Below are 21,200 nucleotides of genomic sequence, written 5' to 3'. Positions count from 1 at the left end.
AGATAAGGTATTGGGTTTACAGGACGACAAGATCGATGAGTTCGTCAATGAAATCTTGGATAGATCTTTCTCGCCCCACCTCCTCATACCCACAAATGTTCGCACTGACGTTTCGTGATGGATGTAGAAAGCGATACTCCTTGACTAAGCGAATCTCAGTTGCGATTCCTGAAATAACAGCCATCTATTGTCTCAGTAATCAAATTTTACAACCGTTTAAGAGTTTGAAACCTTATTAAATCAATTAGATTTCATAAAAGTTCACCAAACAGTTTGTTACAGGGAATATCAGCACTTGGGGTTATGTAATTGGCGATACCGATCCTTTGGCAGAAGTTGAGCTACTCCTCAAACTCTTCCCTTCCATTGATTGATAGATCAGTAGGGTATATAATTGGATCGCTGATGATTCAATGCAATGTGGAATTGTCACTACAGCTCAAAGTGTAGAAGAAATCCAATGTGGAATTGTCACTACAGCTCAAAGTGTAGAAGAAATCCAATCATATATATAAGCACAAAAACAAAATCTATGCCAAGAAAACATGTTTCACATTTTTTTACATTATTAGACAGTCAAAGCAAATAGTCTGGTTGCACACAAAATTCAAAAGCATTGTTGGTCTTTCTAAATCTACATATACCAGTGAGATCAAGAAAGGGTAGATTAACTCAATAACTTCGGTTGTAGGTACATTTTTCTCACACCTCAATTGTAGATGTCTGGGATTTCTCCAGACCAAATCATTTTACATGTTTGTTACACCAACCCTTCCTAAAGTGTTCAGATTAATTCCTAATTTGTAGAAATGTTTTCCTTTTTCAAATTTGTTTGTCCTTTCTTGAAATTTATGAATTACATGATGAAGTATATATTAAATTAGTTACTTGTAAACCAATCAAACAATTAAGATGTCAATTTATCAGCATTTGAGAATCTGCAGAATGTAGCTGCTTGAATGTCTTTGTTTTTTCCCCTTCTTAATCTATATTAACCATCACATGAGCTTTTGATAGGTTTTAATTGCATGCTATATTAATCACATGATTACTGTGTTATTCGGTGAATACACCCATGTCATAAACTTATGCAATATAATGTAACCTTATCAAAGATAATGAAATGACATCAGACGACACCAGGTCACAATGAATACAATAGATATAAATCCAAGATGATGGAATTTTAGAGATAAAGAGATAAATATATATATAAGGGGCATAGTAATAAGTAGGTCCAGCCTAAAAGTATTTGCAATACTCACCAGAGACTCGCAAACATATATTTATCTTGATTCATAATCTCCTATGAAATAGAAACTTGTGAAAGCTTTCCATATGTATAAAGATATAATGATACAGCGTGGGTGAGTTACTCCGACTTCGTACAATAGATTCAGGCTCCCTGTAACACCTGACAGAAGTCAGCCATTACAAACACATACAACAAACCACATTAAAGAGCTATCACAAGGCAGACTGCTCGGTATAAATGTCTCAACAATTAGGCATATTTCTTGGCCATTTGTGATACAAGATGGCACAGAAACACACATTTCACAACTAACTCCTGCTATATATAATCATCTCCAGGAACCACAACACAACAACACAAGATCTTCTCCAAAACATTAGTTCCTAGCGTATCAAAGTGTTATAAAAGTGTGCCTCTTGTTAGCTTGGTGTAAATAAAATAAACATCATGCAAGGGAACAAACCATAGACTCGAGGGGTCTGTGAACTGACAAATCTGGTGTGTTTTATTTTGTTTCCAAAGCTAAACACTTCTAACTATTTATTTCTCCACGAGTCCTAATTTTAACAAACCATAGACTCGAGGGGTCTGTGAACTGACAAATCTGGTGTGTTTTATTTTGTGAGTCCTAATTTTAACAAAGGTCATCCAAAGGTCATGCAAAGTAGGAAATATCAAATCTCTAACAACCCTAGAACTTATGAAGAAGAGTTTCATTTTCTTCTCAAACTCATGATGATGAGTGCCAAGAACTTGGAACATGTTTAAGGTTTATTTAGGGAGTATGATATATATATACCTGTTTTGTGATGAAAGCTGAACTTTACCTTGCAGATAAGGCGAGATAAGAGTTGAAAGACAGTTCCTATACTAGCTGTATAATGATCATGTGTGTATAATATCATAATAGTCATCATTACCTCAGGTAACTTGACAATGATATTTAAACATTGAAATCTGACCCATTTTTGTTTATTCTTTACTGAATGGTTTTTAAACCAGTAATTTCAATCATTAAATCATGAATAGTAATATTTCTGATTAAACTATTCTCTTTCAGGTTTTAAAAATCCACCTATACAGGCCACTTAGTGTGTGTACCTTATACATGGGTTTAATTCTATTCACATTGGATCTTTACTACTCCAATTGCCCCTCACTGTATGTTTAAGCACCAGTGGTTGAATTAATGTATAATGTTTCCAACTGCATTTTACAAATGTCTTTTTAGCTTGTAAAATGAGTAAAGATATTAAGAAGTAGAAGAATATCATCAAGCTTAAAGGTCCACACCAAACTGTGAGTAAAATTCTGACATAATTAAACCATAGAGTGATACATGGTACTTTGGATTTGAAACTGTATCTACCATCCAAATCATATGGCCAACCAATTACTGGATTTGTTTGTGATGGTCAAACGTTCTCTAAAACCTCATGGTTCACCTGAATGTCTGATATTTTCTTAGTTTTTATCAAACCCTCCACACCATGCAGTCCCTTGTCTTTACTAGTCAAATGGTTTTAAGATCCCATAATCCGCCTATCTCTGGCCTTTGCTTGTCAAACATTGTCTATAGACCTCAGTCCACTTATCTCTGGACTTTGCTTGTCAAACGTTTTCTAGAGCTTAGTCCACCTATCTCTGGACTTTGCTTGTCAAACGTTCTCTAGAGCTAATTCCGCCTTTCTCTGGCCTTTGCTTGTCAAACGTTGTCTATACCTCAGTCCACTTATCTCTGGACTTTGCTTTTTAAACGTTTTCTAGAGCTAAGTCCACTTGACTTTGCTTGTCAAACGTTTTCTAGACCTAAGTCCACTGGACTTTGCTTGTCAAACGTTTTCTAGAGCTAAGTCCACCTATCTCCGGCCTTTGCTTGTCAAACGTTTTCTAGAGCTAATTCTGCCTTTCTCTGGCCTTTGCTTGTCAAACGTTTTCTAGAGCTTAGTCCACCTATCTCTGGCCTTTGCTTGTCAAACGTTTTCTAGAGCTAATTCCGCCTTTCTCTGGCCTTTGCTTGTCAAACGTTGTCTATACCTCAGTCCACTTATCTCTGGACTTTGCTTTTTAAACGTTTTCTAGAGCTAAGTCCACTTGACTTTGCTTGTCAAACGTTTTCTAGACCTAAGTCCACTGGACTTTGCTTGTCAAACGTTTTCTAGAGCTAAGTCCACCTATCTCCGGCCTTTGCTTGTCAAACGTTTTCTAGAGCTAATTCTGCCTTTCTCTGGCCTTTGCTTGTCAAACGTTTTCTAGAGCTTAGTCCACCTATCTCTGGACTTTGCTTGTCAAACGTTCTCTAGATCTAAGTCCACCTATCTCTGGCCTTTGCTTGTCAAACGTTTTCTAGAGCTAATTCCGCCTTTCTCTGGCCTTTGCTTGTCAAACGTTGTCTATACCTCAGTCCACTTATCTCTGGACTTTGCTTTTTAAACGTTTTCTAGAGCTAAGTCCACTTGACTTTGCTTGTCAAACGTTTTCTAGACCTAAGTCCACTGGACTTTGCTTGTCAAACGTTTTCTAGAGCTAAGTCCACCTATCTCCGGCCTTTGCTTGTCAAACGTTTTCTAGAGCTAATTCTGCCTTTCTCTGGCCTTTGCTTGTCAAACGTTTTCTAGAGCTTAGTCCACCTATCTCTGGCCTTTGCTTGTCAAACGTTTTCTAGAGCTAATTCCGCCTTTCTCTGGCCTTTGCTTGTCAAACGTTGTCTATACCTCAGTCCACTTATCTCTGGACTTTGCTTTTTTAACGTTTTCTAGAGCTAAGTCCACTTGACTTTGCTTGTCAAACGTTTTCTAGACCTAAGTCCACTGGACTTTGCTTGTCAAACGTTTTCTAGAGCTAAGTCCACCTATCTCCGGCCTTTGCTTGTCAAACGTTTTCTAGAGCTAATTCTGCCTTTCTCTGGCCTTTGCTTGTCAAACGTTTTCTAGAGCTAAGTCCGCCTATCTCTGGACTTTGCTTGTCAAACGTTGTCTATACCTCAGTCCACTTATCTCTGGACTTTGCTTGTCAAACGTTTTCTAGAGCTAAGTCTGCCTGTCTCTGACCTTTGCTTGTCAAATGTTTTCTAGAGCTAAGTCCGCCTATCTCTGGCCTTTGCTTGTCAAACGTTGTCTATACCTCAGTCCACTTATCTCTGGACTTTGCTTTTCAAACGTTTTCTAGAGCTAAGTCCGCCTATCTCTGACCTTTGCTTGTCAAACGTTGTCTATACCCCAGTCCACTTATCTCTGGAATTTGCTTATCAAACGTTTTCTAGACCAAAGTCCACCTATCTCTGGACTTTGCTTGTCAAATGCTTTCTAGACCTCAGTCTGCCTATCTCTGGCCTTTGCTTGTCAAATATTTTCTAGACCTAAGTCTACCTATCTCTGGCCTTTGCTTGTCAAACATTTTCTAGACCTCAGTCTGCCTATCTCTGGCCTTTGTCCGTGCTTGTCAAATGTTCTTTATACCTCATGGTTCACCAATGCCTGGCCTTTGTTTATGTTCACCAAATGCTAAAAGCCTCATGGTCCAGCAATCCAAGGTTTTTGTGATCAAACAAACATGGCTGCCTTTGAACGACATCTTTAGATACAAAAGGAGGAGATTCCATCTCAATCTTCATCAATGATCACAATCATTGTAGTCTGTAACCATTTAAAATGTGTTGCTTTTGACACAGAAACCAAAGCTGTTGTCTTTTATAATAAACCATTTATCATACTAAAGTCCTGATATTTAATGAACTATTCATCAATCAAACCTCATTTCTTTGCAGTACGACACAGAAGAACCTAATATTACATCACACATAGCAGTAGGTCTGGATAATAAGCTGATGAATTCTTATAACATAAACTGTGGCTTATACCCTGACTGACAAGGGATAATATAGATATGACAGAAGGAGATTCTATATGTTCTCCAAGTATTGAGGCTTAACCTCATGTGACAGGCATTCTCTGGCTTTCTCCCCCTCAATCACCTGTGTTTTATCGAGTACAAGTCACAGAGCCTTTTAGTACATAGTCCCTAAGTTACAGTGAGTGAGTAACCCCCTGCCAATCATTGTTCCTGTTACTCTAATTGGCGCTAGAGTGTTTCAGAACTCTGGCTTGTCGACCCACTAACCGTTACTCCACTTGGCCCCGAATGACACATCAAGCACTAGTGTGTGATACGCTCATGGTGCCAAACTGCACACATCACTGATGGTTGGTTTGATGGGGGGATAACCAGAAGGTCTCAAACACCACTGTAAATCGTCACCATGGTCCATGTGAGTGTCCCTGTCACCGTGGCAGCAGAAGGGTGTCTCCCGAGCCCGCCCCAGTCGCTGTGTCTACCTGCAGTCTGAGGGATGGGACGAGCTATTGATTACTCATACAATTAGAGGGCACATTTAATCACAGGCTATAGGCCACATCAATACTTCCACTAAACACATGTGCTGAGTAGTGATGACAGCACAGTGACCGGGTTAAATCGTCTTGTAAGATGTTCTCCACAGGGAATGACCAGCGTCTTACAGGTAGGTCTGAATTCTAACGACAGTCTATCAGGTGTTTTTAACACATATCTGCTAAAGTGAGATGTTGCATGAGAAAAAGTAAACGTTTCGTCAGTTAGATAAAACTCTTAACAAAGTTTATTCTGCCAATCTGTCATGTTTTTTAAGGTGAATTTTCCTGAAAAAGTTTTCCTAACATATAAGCAGCAATTCTTAAACCTCTTTGATTTTATTTCATCACTGGTATACAGTACCAGGTAGCACAAATGTATGTAAGTGAAAAGGCTTTGATATATGTTAAAAAGAAAAGGTATATATTTGAGTAGTCTTGTCCAATATAAGATGATATACTCTAGCCCATTTTTGTACCAAGTACAGTTTACTGAACTTTCAGACTTACTTTTGATGTGGCAAGTTGCTAAAACATTTAATGTGACATCATCGGCAGTGTTTACGAATACAAACACAGTGACTGGCTGTATTTACTTTAGCCAAACTTGTTTTTAACACTTAATATTTATACACACACTATTAGATATATGTACTTTAATGCTTGACCGACTGCTGCTCCTGCAGTCGAGGTGGTCACCTCCAGTTTGCCTGGTAATGCAAGTAACATGCACATACACAGCCATGTAATGGTGGCACATACCATTTACAATGGTCCTTAACCAGGAGTCGTCGTCAAACTTTGGCTAAAAATGTATCATCATAGTCGTACTTTTGAGAACACATCTCTTCTTAAACAAAATATCACTATCCTGGATGCTGGATTGTAAAATATACTGACCTTGTGTACCAGCACTAACACTATGGTACGGCATAAAGCTTCCTACCTACCAGTGCACAACAGATACAAGGGAAGACACCTTTTCTCAAAGGAATCCTAATGTTCTATCTGTTGGTCCTGAACATATATCAATATAGACACAGATACATTTATATTTGAAAGTAACTAATGAACTATTACGGAAAAAATGGCTTTATACAGAAGTATTAAAAAGATACGGTACAATCAATCACCCACATACAATTTGGTTAATGTTTAACTTTAACTTTGGGTATTAAATATGCAACAAAAAATACACAGATTATCAATTTTATTTCATATAATTGGTTAAAATGTATCACTGATTAGAGAATTTAGTAATTTGTTCTAAATGACAAGGCACTCAGATTTTGATAATTTGTTTTTCTATACCTAATTAGGATAGTCTGACAACTGGTACACATCAGAGATTTTCAATTCATTACATTAATGCCACCTGACCAGTGACTTGCAGAAGAAGTAATTACATTTTCCTGTTTTAGATAACATTGTATTAGGTCTAGGAATCTTTTGGACACATTTTGCTACAAAACACTCAGCTTCAGACTAACATTGAAGCTGATTTTAGTTTCATTTTATTTCAAATACTTAAAACTAGTAATTTTTTCATGTGGAAACGTTCGTGATGTGAGTTTTTAAATTGATCGCGGTTTTTAAATCTTTCTGTTGGCAATGCTTCTGAAATGTATATATCCTATATAATGCATAAATAAATATTCACATCTGGATATTTTTGCGCTTATTTGCTCAACAAGAAAAGACAAGCATTTCCACACCACGAACATTTCCAGTTTAACAGTTATTGTATCTCCACCCCCACATCCTATGCCTCCCTGTACCCATCCTCTCTCCATCCCTAGTCCTTCCCCCGACATCCCATGCATCCCTGTACCCATCCTCTCTCCATCCCTAGTCCTTCCCCCCACATCCCATGCCTCCCTGTACCCATCCTCTCTCCATCCCTAGTCCTTCCCCCCACATCCCATGCCTCCCTGTACCCATCCTCTCTCCATCCCTAGTCCTTCCCCCCACATCCCATGCCTCCCTGTACCCATCCTCTCTCCATCCCTAGTCCTTCCCCCCACATCCCATGCCTCCCTGTACCCATCCTCTCTCCATCCCTAGTCCTTCCCCCCACATCCCATGCCTCCCTGTACCCATCCTCTCTCCATCCCTAGTCCTTCCCCCCACATCCCATGCCTCCCTGTACCCATCCTCTCTCCATCCCTAGTCCTTCCCCCCACATCCCATGCCTCCCTGTACCCATCCTCTCTCCATCCCTAGTCCTTCCCCCCACATCCCATGCCTCCCTGTACCCATCCTCTCTCCATCCCTAGTCCTTCCCCCCACATCCCATGCCTCCCTGTACCCATCCTCTCTCCATCCCTAGTCCTTCCCCCCACATCCCATGCCTCCCTGTACCCATCCTCTCTCCATCCCTAGTCCTTCCCCCCACATCCCATGCCTCCCTGTACCCATCCTCTCTCCATCCCTAGTCCTTCCCCCCACATCCCATGCCTCCCTGTACCCATCCTCTCTCCATCCCTAGTCCTTCCCCCCACATCCCATGCCTCCCTGTACCCATCCTCTCTCCATCCCTAGTCCTTCCCCCCACATCCCATGCCTCCCTGTACCCATCCTCTCTCCATCCCTAGTCCTTCCCCCCACATCCCATGCCTCCCTGTACCCATCCTCTCTCCATCCCTAGTCCTTCCCCCCACATCCCATGCCTCCCTGTACCCATCCTCTCTCCATCCCTAGTCCTTCCCCCCACATCCCATGCCTCCCTGTACCCATCCTCTCTCCATCCCTAGTCCTTCCCCCCACATCCCATGCCTCCCTGTACCCATCCTCTCTCCATCCCTAGTCCTTCCCCCCACATCCCATGCCTCCCTGTACCCATCCTCTCTCCATCCCTAGTCCTTCCCCCCACATCCCATGCCTCCCTGTACCCATCCTCTCTCCATCCCTAGTCCTTCCCCCCACATCCCATGCCTCCCTGTACCCATCCTCTCTCCATCCCTAGTCCTTCCCCCCACATCCCATGCCTCCCTGTACCCATCCTCTCTCCATCCCTAGTCCTTCCCCCCACATCCCATGCCTCCCTGTACCCATCCTCTCTCCATCCCTAGTCCTTCCCCCCACATCCCATGCCTCCCTGTACCCATCCTCTCTCCATCCCTAGTCCTTCCCCCCACATCCCATGCCTCCCTGTACCCATCCTCTCTCCATCCCTAGTCCTTCCCCCTCCTCCCATCCCTTCACCCATGTATATCACAATTTTGACATAATGCAATTTAGTGAAATCAATCAGAGCATATCATTTAACGGAAGTACATGTTTTTATTGCGTAAAGAACATTATACAATCAATCAAAACATGCGACTCACCTAACCCAAAAGCAACTCTGTGGATATTAAAACATTTAGATCGTCATTTCATGCATGAATTAGTGAAATCTCAATTTTCAATAAAAGCGATGACATGTATATATTGATATTAGTATGTATCATCAGACCGAGCCGAAATCTGATCTAAACTTGATAATTCCTCATCATATATACCTAGGTAACACAATTCTCCCTCGACATCTGTAAAGGAAGTCACATTCGCAACCGTCATGAAATGACTGTACCACACTGTTGTCATGATCATATTTTCATTGATACATGCATATTAATGATTTTTCCAGATTTAATTTACTCAAGTGGTAGATCAAATTAAGCACATTAGACCATCTATTGATTGGCTGAGGCTAAGCCCGAACAGTATTTCCTGAAAATAATATTTTCTTATTGATTTGGCAAACAAGATAAACCATACTCGCAGTGAACGCAGTAGTTCTAAACGAAACAACTCACAACTTTCAGTACCTAACTGGTTGACATTGGTAAAGATTATAACAATTAATTAGAATTTTCCAAGCTTTGAATAATTTACATGCAAATTTAGCAATTTCTTAATTACAAAGAAATGAGCAATCTTTTAGAGTTGTATTGATTTGTGATCCACTTAATGCTACTGTGCCAAATAAAGGGTTTATCTTCTCCCATTCATTCAGTCCTGGTATTAAGTCCCGCTTCAATTTTTTCTTTTTCATTTTCTGATTATGAAATTGATTTTTGGCATCTTTAGAGCAGAAAGCCTTGAGAAAGGAACTACTTTCCTCTTATCTATAAAACCTGAAAACACTTTCAGGGTTCAATGAAAGAGATATCTAATCCAAACTTGTAAAATAAGCCACTTAAACACCAGTATTCAATGTATTCAATATCCATTCACTACCAGCATTCAGTGTTACAGACCATTCAACACCAGTATTCACTGTAACAGATATCCCTTCACCACCAGTATTCAATGTAACAGATGTCCCTTTACCACCAGTATTCAATGTAACAGATGTCCCTTCACCACCAGTATTCACTGTAACAGATATCCCTTAACTCCCAGTATTCACTGTAACAGATTTCCCTTCACCACCAGTATTCAATGTAACAGATATCCCTTCACCACCAGTATTCAATGTAACAGATATCCCTTCACCCCCAGTATTCAATGTTGCAGATATCCCTTCACCACCAGTATTCAAAGTAACAGATATCCCTTCCCCCCCAGTATTCAATGTAACAGATATCCCTTCACCTCCAGTATTCAATGTAACAGATTTCCCTTCACCACCAGTATTCAAAGTACCAGATATCCCTTCACCCCCAGTATTCAATGTAACAGATATCCCTTCACCTCCAGTATTCAATGTAACAGATTTCCCTTCACCACCAGTATTCAATGTAACAGATATCCCTTCACCACCAGTATTCAATGTAACAGATTTCCCTTCACCACCAGTATTCAATGTTACAGGTATCCCTTCACCACTAGTATTCAATGTAACAGATATCCCTTCACCACCAGTATTCAATGTTGCAGATATCCCTTCACCACCAGTATTCAATGTAACAGTTATCCCTTCACCACCAGTATTCAAAGTAACAGATGTCCCTTCACCCCCAGTATTCACTGTAACAGATCTCCCTTCACCACCAGTATTCAATGTAACATATGTCCCTTTACCACCAGTATTCAATGTAACAGATTTCCCTTCCCCCCCAGTATTCACTGTAACAGATTTCACTTCACCACCAGTATTCAATGTTGCAGGTATCCATTCACCACTAGTATTCAATGTAACAGATATCCCTTAACTCCTAGTATTCACTGTAACAGATTTCCCTTCACCACCAGTATTCAATGTTGCAGGTATCCCTTCACCACTAGTATTCAATGTAACAGATATCCCTTAACTCCCAGTATTCACTGTAACAGATTTCCCTTTACCCCCAGTATTCACTGTAACATATTTCCCTTCACCACCAGTATTCACTGTAACAGATTTCCCTTCACCACCAGTATTCAATGTAACAGATGTCCCTTCACCACCAGTATTCAATGTAACAGATATCCCTTCACCACCAGTATTCAAAGTAACAGATATCCCTTCACCACCAGTATTCACTGTAACAGATTTCCCTTCACCACCAGTATTCAATGTAACAGATTTCCCTTCACCACCAGTATTCAATGTAACAGATATCCCTTCACCCCCAGTATTCACTGTAACAGATTTCCCTTCACCACCAGTATTCAATGTAACAGATATCCCTTCACGGCATGATACTTTGCTTTATCTTTGAGCAAGATAATATTTTACTTCGCTTGTTCCAGTCTACTCAGCTGTAAATGAGTATGTGGTTGGGCAGTGCTAGAATTGTTGAATGCGAGCTGTGAGCGCCCGAAATAGCAGCATCAGCAGTATGCTCCCTATGGAGTTGAGAGAGATATTGGCTGATTGCAAAGGCCCTATATTCACAGATAATAATTTGTGAACCCCTTTGAGACGACTTACGAACAAGGTTGCGATAAAGCCCTATATAAGAACCTCGTATTATTATTATCATTATTATTATACACCTAAGATTATAAATCCCTACAGACCATGTGTCTTACAGAGTTTAATTCACACACCTGTACATTTGTAGGAGAATGTACCACTGTACTGATAAACAATTATGGCCCTAAGATACAGGTCTGAGATGAACACGACCCTTTGTAGGAAATACTTGTATCAAGCTGACGAGAACTGCCAGTATAACAGACAAACAGAGGGCATCAGGCCCTGGCAAGATCTACCATAGAACCAGCATAATCTTAGTCAATGCCAGTCACAACCATACCAAACCACGCCAACACGCTTAATGAGTATTCATCTAAAACTAAAGGAAACTGATTTACGGCATTTAGTGTCACTCCGCTTCAGAAGTTTGGGGCGTTTCAGGCGACAGTTCGGCAGTATCTCCATATACCGATGCAAACATTCCGCCTCGTACAAAAATACGGGTAATACAAACTCCTTGAAGCCTTGCCCACAAACCATCAGTTATTTGGAATTTCGCAAAATATTTCTGAATTTTAAATATGTTTGGCACTAAAATGTAAGACCCAAGCATGTAGTTCTATAACTTTATTAGTCATTGAAACATACCAGAAATGTTAGGAGGAACACCCAACCTTGTCTAACTGTCTAAACACTCATCATAAAATTCTTCATAATGATACAATTTGTCTTAATAGTTTTTTGGACTACTGTATCTATCATTCTCATACAGTTACATGGTTTGTACAATAAATACCATTTGTACACAATGAAGTATTGCTACATTACAGAGGAATAACACTGATAAGGGGAGACAATTTCATTATCTACCATTATTGTGTCTAATTAATTACATGAGAGAACTCAGTTACCAGACATGACCAGACCAAGTCCAAATTCTTGTCAAGTTACAAAATATCAGATAATTCTATCAGAATTAAAGGCTGAGCAAGTTTTTGACCAAAGCAGACAGCATCTAAAAAAACCTACTTGATTAAATTGATTTTAACTTAAATATTACAGCAATCTTGTTTTGAAATTTACAAAATCATAAAAAAAAGGACAATTAAGGTGATGATGCAAAGTTATTGTTTAATCAGTTCTTATTCACAACTCTTCACTAATGCCACTTTACATTACCAAAATTAGATGGCATTCCCACTGCCTATGAATGCCAAGACATACGTGTTGATTTCATCATTATTATGACATTACAAATGTTATGTTGGATACCACTGATCAAATCATGAATATCACTGTTCTATAATGCACAACTTTTGCTTGGCATTCATATTCAACATAAATGCCAACTGCAGCATTATAAATTCATTGTGGAATTTGTCACCTTCCAGTTGCCATTCCTATTGACTATGGATGGCCTACGTTTGCTAACTAAAAGCAGTTCAGTGCCTATGTGAATTGTTATTTTTAAATTAAAAGCTCAAATGCATTTACTTTCTTTATTTGCTGACATTGTTTTTACTTTTAAATAGGATTTACTATACTAACTTAGAATTATTACATGTTTATATGATCATGAGCCAGTAGGATGATGCTTAGGAAATAAACTTCCTCGAAATAAAAAATCATGTAGTAGAAAATTGGGCTGACAAAAATATTTTGTAAAACGATTTTTAACTATTTTTTCTTTTTGTGATGGATCAAATTTTGATGCTACCATGCTGAGATTGATCATCGATCTGCCAATTAACAAAATTATTGAAGCAGAAAGTTGCACGGAGACCCCTTGTCACATATCCATCATTAATTTTTCAAGTTCCTAATGCTAGTAAATTGCATCTGAAACTTAATTCACCGGAAAAGTTTTATCAAGCTTCATTAAATAAGCTAAATTTTTCAAAAAATAAATATTGCAGAAATACAAGTGTTTTTGCATATGTTATCGGAAACCGATCATTGTGAATCCAAGAGCATGCACATTTTATTTCCACATTCAATAGCCAAGAAGATATCACCAATTCAAATTTGACGTTGAAACGTGTATCATTAAAGTTAATGACACATATAACTCTGGTATCAAATTCTGTAAAATCACATTAACCAAGATTTCTGACATCTGAAATCTACAAAATAACTTATGATTCCTCTTTGCCGAATTCATAAAAATTACTATTTCAGAAGTAAACTATCTGGTGTGCAATCCTGTTTCAAAATGGTAATAACTCAAATTTGATTTTTTTTCAATACCAAACTATGACCCACAACAGCGATGTTAGACTCTATATACCAAACTATGACCAACAACAGCGATGTTAGACTCTATATACCAAACTGTGACCCACAACAGCGATGTTAGACTCTATATACCAAACTGTGACCAACAACAGCAATGTTAAGACTCTATATACCAAACTCAGGGGCGGATACAGGATTTTTTGAACGGGGGGGCGCGTTCCCGGTAAATGTGTTTGCCGAGCGCAGCGAGGTGCACCGCCGCAGGCGGCCCAACGAGGACCGTATAGGCCGGAGCTGGGGGGGAGAGCACGAGAGGGGGTCATGGATGGCCCCCTCTCGTAAGGGGGGTACGGGGGGTCTCCCCCTGATTTTTTTGAATATGTAGATGGCCGGAGGTTGCATTTCAGCACTTTTCCATCATAAAATCAACAAATTATCTGGCCTCAGATTGGTGTATATTACCCTGTAAAAGTCTCTTTTGTTTTTTGTTTTGATGTGATGTTTTTTAAGCATCTTAGCACACTTCCGTACATTCATGACTACCACACAGTTGCGTAATTCCTTTGTATGTTATGGCTGAATGCACTTCTAATCTACTTTAATTTACCTCTAAAAAAAAATGGATTAATTTTCGTTATTGAAAATCGCTATATCTATTGGTTATTACAAAAAACTGTTGGCTGAACAGTTTTCGTTTTTGAAAGCATTTCACGACTTTGGAAGCCGTTGAAAAACGAGACATCAAAAGAAACTCGATTTCGTTGTTTTTTTAATCCTTATGAAACTGGTACATTATTATACTGAAGTGGAAATTCGTACAAAAATAAGTGTGATAATACCATAATTTCAACAGAGGTTTGAGAAATGCAAATCAACATTAAGGAGAGTCTCAAAATTAAAGCAGTTGTCTTCAAGTTCAAGTACTTTTAAACTTAACTTGAGGCTTACGGTTCATCGGTTCAAAATACAACATAACATATATACAGTAACACAAGAGTACAGCATATACTATTAATATGATCACCCTACTTTTGATACAATCAATAATATAACCATACAAAGTCCATATGCACCCAAACCCACTCATGAGCGCAAATATTGCATAGGTACGGCGCCAGTTGGGTGACGGGGTGGGGTGGGGTGCTACGGGGGAAGGGTCACGCGCCCCTCCTTCCCCATCCTGAGTTACCCACAGGCACCGGATGGGTGAGTCACTCAATCATGGTGGGGAAGGGGTGCGCACCTGATTATGGAGTAGGTGAGGTGCGGAAAGGGAGGGGCGCAACCACCTGACCATCGAGTTCAAGGAGGGAAGCGGATAGGGGGCGGGAGACCGGGGGCTAGGGAAGGAGGTTTCCGGGAGTTGGGGCGGGAACCGGGACTTAGGGGCGGGAACCATGAGTTAGGGGGCGGGAACCGGGAAATAATGACCCCCTGTCCGTTTTTTCCTCAAGTCAAAGATTTAGCATGTATGAATCCAGAAAATATCACAAATTAGTTGTCGTCCATGTAATAAGAAGTGAATATATCACAGAACCATCATAGACACTGATCGTGATCAGAACTTAAACACGACAGGTCATAACGATACCTACCACGGAGGATCATATGGACACCAATTAGCATGCAATTGATATACTCCGGCTACTCCGGCATTGTTTGTTATACCCGATGGGGCGGGAGGTTATAGATGGAAAGGGGAGAGAAAGGGGACGGGACGTGGGATGAAGGGGGCGGGTGATGGAAGATGAAGACCCCCTGCCCCCTGGATGCAAAATTTCTATTATAATTCCGTTCTCAATGCCAGTTTATAAATTCGGAATTTCAGAAAACATAGTAAACTGACTATAAGTAACGGTAACCCATACTGGATTGTTTTAGGGTACAGTACAGTCAATCAGCAAAATCAGTCTCGACTCGGGTTCTTTACTGAGATATTTAATCTAAATTATATTATCAATATTTTTCTCATACAAATTATTCTTGCCATTTATTAGCGCTATTTATTTATATATATATATAATATATAAAGTTGGATTTTCCAAACGGGGGGGGTGCGCGCCCGGCGCGCCGGGCCTAGATCCGCCCTTGAAACTGTGACCCACAACAGCGATGTTAGACTCTATATACCAAACTGTGACCCACAAAAGCGATGTTAGACTCTATATACCAAACTGTGACCCACAACAGCCATGTTAGACTCTATATACCAAACTGTGACCCACAACAGCCATGTTAGGGTCAGGAGGTCTCCTTCACACAAATATATCTGAATGGTGAAATACAATTTGTCACATATTACTAATTAATTATCTTAACTCATTAGTATTTATATAAAAAATATTGTATAATTAAAATGGATTCGAGATTTTACTGCTATCCTTCTGATCAATAAAGAAGAATTTTTCAGCAGTTGCCAATAAAATTCCCATTTTTCTGATCCCTAGATACCCCTAAATAATAACCTTCTCTTGTCATCTTACCCATTACAAACATGCAGGTCCATTTATTGAGAGGAATGAGAGATTGTGTTGGTGACAGGCAACAAGTTTTAGCCTTCATATCCATAACAAACCCATTCATTTGTCTCCCTTGATACAAAGAATCCACAAGGGGAAGACAGCTTGTTACTGTATACTGGCGAAGTGACAGACAAGATAGAAAATTCTCACGTATTTCACAGATCCGTACCTGTATTTAGTTTGCTTAGAAAAATTTGTATTCATTTACCTACATAAGACAACTGACATGTGTCTTTCTTCTGAAAACTGATACTACTTAACAGGATGCTGTCCTCAAACTTCAACAATTTATACATTGTAACCATATCACAGCAAGATCAATCAATTTGGTTGACATATACTGCGCCATTGAAGATGGTACGGTCTGCCATTAGAATTATTATTATCAGTCTCTAGGATCTGGTGACCCATGCAGAAGACAACCTCGTTAGAAGGCAATAAGTTTATAGACTATAAAGTCACTATGAAGAATGCACATTTTGAAATGAAGGAACTAAAGGGTTTATTTGTTGTATGGTTAAGGATACAGGTGGTAACTGGATTTGAATCAAGATGATTTGATGCCTGACCCTCCCAACACAAAATCATTTTGATAACCCTGAGATACAGACAAAACACATCTCTTGAACTAATTCTTTCCTTTTCTAATTTGTTGAATTCTTTTTTAGGGGTTTATTGAAGTCAATTAATTTATACAGTTCAGCACAGAAATATTACTTTAAAAAAGCACATTATATACTTTTAGTAAGATTTTACTTCACATCTAAAATTTCATCTAACTTTTGCTTAATTTGTAAGATGTTGAAATTGTGACTTTTATGTTTATATAAGGTGAAAAATGATAACATCACTCTGGAGAAGATAATATATATATATATATGTCCCAATGGTATATTGTTTTTGGTCAATTAATAGAACAAAAATCTGAAAGTACACAAGAATGCATACAGAAGGGAGATACTCTAATATAAACAGATTAGGTAGCATACATCCTTAAATCAGACACTAAGAAAAGGAAAAACTACACGGTATGTTGATAAGTTTCCTGACACCATAATTATCTTACACATCAAGTGTATTGTAGTCGTTCTCTGTTACAACCATCTAAATTATTCCACGCTAATCAAGGAAGTTTTTATCACCTGATCATCAGAATGATAAAACACCTGTACAAGTTAACGAAAGCAAAGCAAAAATACAGGTCTGATCAGCATTTCTATAAACCACAAGGATAGATGTGCAGCCATGTCCTAAGAGATCAGGAGATCGTTAGAGCTGTGATTTGATGTTATGATCTGAACAGGCGTACGCCAAACGTGTGAGTTATAGGTATTGATTCACACCATAGTATTCATAAAACATCCCTAGAGTTGTCCTTAATTGTTTGATCGTAGAGGTGACACTATCCACCATTCATCCAACGCTGTTTGTACACCAGTTATGCATTAATCGGCCGACAAAAACCTGTGACAGCTAGATCCCTTCGGGCGTGCATGGTTACATAGCCTTATTAAAGAGACTCACTAATGAAGGTCTTGGAACACTAATGGTATTTTTGCAATGAAATTCAGCTACCGAGGAAAATTAACACTGACAATGTGGCATAAATGACCTAAATATTACAACAGTACACAGGAGTTTTATTTGATTCCCTGTTTGAATGGGGCAACTTTTTTGCATGAAATATGACAGGAGGATTATATATTAATTGAAAAATAAATAGACTGTATAGAATTAGGATTGCAAAAATAGTAATTTATTTCCAGTGTAATGGTTTAAATTCATTTTGAAATGGAGCTGATCCAATATTCATGAAAGTGTTTAGTATGGAGTGCTGAAACAGTTGATAACGATCCAATTCCAATACTAACAAACTGTGGTATATTCTTCTTTAATTTTCATACAATTATTCCCTTTGCAATGGTTAGGAGGCAGATCTGTCAAGCCACAAGATACACCAAACACTTCCATGATTATCCATATAGACCCTGCTGCTATGTTTTGATATAAGAGCTTTTCCACAGTTTTGTTTTTCCTGTGCCTGAGCAAGATAAAAGCAGTTAATTAAAAGGAGCATTATCAAACAACAAAAATAAAACAAATAATATCAATACAAAACATCCCAGGTTTCTAAAGGTTTCTAGTCAACAAATATTGATAAATAACAAATAGAATTGTTTCCTTGGTCTGCCTCTTCCAGCGTCCGTAACCCGTACAGAAATGTATAGATTGTTTTCTCTCATTTCCGTGCGTGTATGATAGAGCTGTCCAGGGTAAGAAAGGGGTGTAAGAAATTTCTATCCTACACCCCGTTTCATGTGACGTGACATCACAATTGGTCACTAATGATGTGACAGCTCCAATTGGAAAAGTCCAATGCCACAATGTGTTGTATATCCCTGAGCTCTGGGGAAAAGTCCGATGCCACAATGTGTTGTATATCCCTGAGCTCAGGGGAAAAGTCCGATGCCACAATGTATTGTATATCCCTGAGCTCAGGGGAAAAGTCCAATGCCACAATATGTTGTATATCCCTGAGCTCAGGGGAAAAGTCCAATGCCACAATATGTTGTATATCCCTGAGCTCAGGGGAAAAGTCCAATGTCACAATGTGTTGTATATCCCTGAGCTCAGGGGAGAAGTCCAATGCCACAATGTGTTGTATATCCCTGAGCTCAGGGGAGAAGTCCAATGCCACAATGTGTTGTATATCCCTGAGCTCAGGGCAAAAGTCCAATGCCACAATGTGTTGTATATCCCCGAGCTCAGGGGAAAAGTCCGATGCCACAATGTGTTGTATATCCCTGAGCTCAGGGCAAAAGTCCAATGCCACAATGTGTTGTATATCCCTGAGCCCAGGGGAAAAGTCCAATGCCATAATGTGTTGTATATCCCTGAGCTCAGGGGAAAAGTCCGATGCCACAATGTGTTGTATATCCCTGAGCTCAGGGCAAAAGTCCAATGCCACAATGTGTTGTATATCCCTGAGCTCTGGGGAAAAGTCCGATGCCACAATGTGTTGTATATCCCTGAGCTCAGGGCAAAAGTCCAATGCCACAATGTGTTGTATATCCCGGAGCTCAGGGGAAAAGTCCAATGCCACAATGTGTTGTATATCCATAAGCTCAGGGGAAAAGTCCAATGCCACAATGTGTTGTATATCCATGAGCTCAGGGGAAAATTCCAATGCCACAATGTGTTGTATATCCATGAGCTCAGGGGAAAAGTTGATATTTTCGAAATGGTAGCCAGTCCGAACACATTTTCATGGTTTCTGAGCTTATTCTAGTAGTTGGAATGAGAGAACAGTACTCTTTAATGCTTATAATCGCACAAAGCATTTTCCATAAATTGGAATGGGCAAACTAATAACTGTTTTTCTATTTCTTCTGACTTTTTAAATTGATGACAAACTTTCTTACTTAAACAGTAAAAACTGCATGTATTCTGTCACAGATCTAGGAAAAATAGGACAAACTCCAGGCTGAAACTACAAGACAGTTCTCTATATAAAATTTATTTATTTTACATCAATTATGAAAGAAGTTATTTCAACTGATATTAAACACTCTTGTTGGCCCAGTTTTTAGCGCACAGGGTCTTACCGTAGTATGGGAGGAAACCAGAGCACCTAGAGAAAACCCACATGGTCGGGCAGGTGACCATGCATAAACCTTTTCACGTCGGATCAGGGAATCCAACCCCGGCCGCCTTGGTGAAAGGCAAGTGCGCTATCCACTGCACCACCAGACCACCCAGACAGTTCTTTGTCATTTACATTAGTCATACAACATCGATTTATTGATATTTCTGTCAATTTATTTTCTCAATTTAGGGAGAGATATTTGCGTTTTTGATAAATGATAAAGGAGAAAATAGATACTATTTTTATTACAAGTATCATTAACAATATTCAATTTTTTGATTAAAAATAGCCTAAAGTTAGTGTAGTTTTATGCAGTTTATCAAAATATGTAGCACATTCAAGATAACCAATCATTAACAAAGACAAGCTCAGGGCCAGTGTGTGGTGATAAAGAGTGTAAAATATAAAGTTAACCAATCATTTACATAGACAACCGCAGGGCCAGTGTGTGGTGATAAAGAGTGTAAAATATAAAGTTGACCAAGCATGTATAAAGACAAGCTCATGCCCAGTGTGTGGTGATAAAGAGTGTGCAATATAAAGTTAACCAATCATGAATAAAGACAAGCTCATGGCCAGTGTGTGGTGATAAAGAGAGTAAAATATAAAGTTAACCGATCATTTACATAGACAACCGCAGGGCCAGTGTGTGGTGATAAGGAGTGTAAAATATAAAGTTAACCGATCATTTACATAGACAACCGCAGGGCCAGTGCGAGGTGGTGCAGAGTGTAAAATACAAAGTTAACCAATCATGAATAGAGACAACCGCAGGGCAAGTGTGTGGTGATAAAGAGCGTAAAATGTAAAGTTAACCAATCATTTACATAGACAACCGCAGGGCCAGAGTGTGGTGATAAAGAGTGTGCAATATAAAGTTAACCAATCATTTACATAGACAACCGCAGGGCCAGTGTGTGGTGATGCAGAGTGTAAAATACAAAGTTAACCAATCATGAATAAAGACAACCGCAGGGCAAGTGTGTGGTGATAAAGAGTGTTAAATATAAAGTTAACCAATCATGTATAAAGACAAGCTCAGGGCCAGTGTGTGGTGATAAAGAGTGTAAAATATAAAGTTAACCAATCATTTACATAGACAAGCTCAGGGCCAGTGTGTGGTGATAAAGAGTGTAAAATATAAAGCTAACCAATCATGTAAAAAGTCAAGCTCAGGGCCAGTGTGTGGTGATAAAGAGTGTAAAATATAAAGCTAACCAATCATGTAAAAAGTCAAGCTCAGGGCCAGTGTGTGGTGATAAAGAGTGTAAAATATAAAGCTAACCAATCATGTAAAAAGACAAGCTCAGGGCCAGTGTGTGGT

The 21,200-nt window shown here is 39.2% G+C and overlaps 2 protein-coding genes across 5 annotated transcripts in view; one reads left to right on the top strand and one right to left on the bottom strand.

Moving 5' to 3' along the window:
* The window catches only part of LOC110466698 (trafficking protein particle complex subunit 13-like), a 169,268-nt gene that overhangs the window by 98,558 nt on the left and 49,510 nt on the right, over positions 1-21,200 (bottom strand). The gene's annotated exons all lie outside the window — the stretch shown is intronic.
* Positions 5,694-21,200, top strand: part of LOC110466697 — a 43,777-nt gene continuing 28,270 nt past the window's right edge. The window contains exon 1 of one of the 2 annotated variants that reach the window (XM_021523385.1): positions 5,694-5,774. The gene's annotated coding sequence lies outside the window, so the exon portion shown is untranslated. Of the gene's footprint in view, positions 5,775-17,466; positions 17,549-21,200 lie in introns of those variants that run through there. The other variant, XM_021523384.1, reaches the window with a different exon arrangement.

This window comes from Mizuhopecten yessoensis, unplaced genomic scaffold, assembly GCF_002113885.1.
Source record: "Mizuhopecten yessoensis strain PY_sf001 unplaced genomic scaffold, ASM211388v2 scaffold11141, whole genome shotgun sequence".
NCBI lineage: Eukaryota > Metazoa > Mollusca > Bivalvia > Pectinida > Pectinidae > Mizuhopecten > Mizuhopecten yessoensis.
This window is presented reverse-complemented; position numbering and strand designations above follow the sequence as displayed.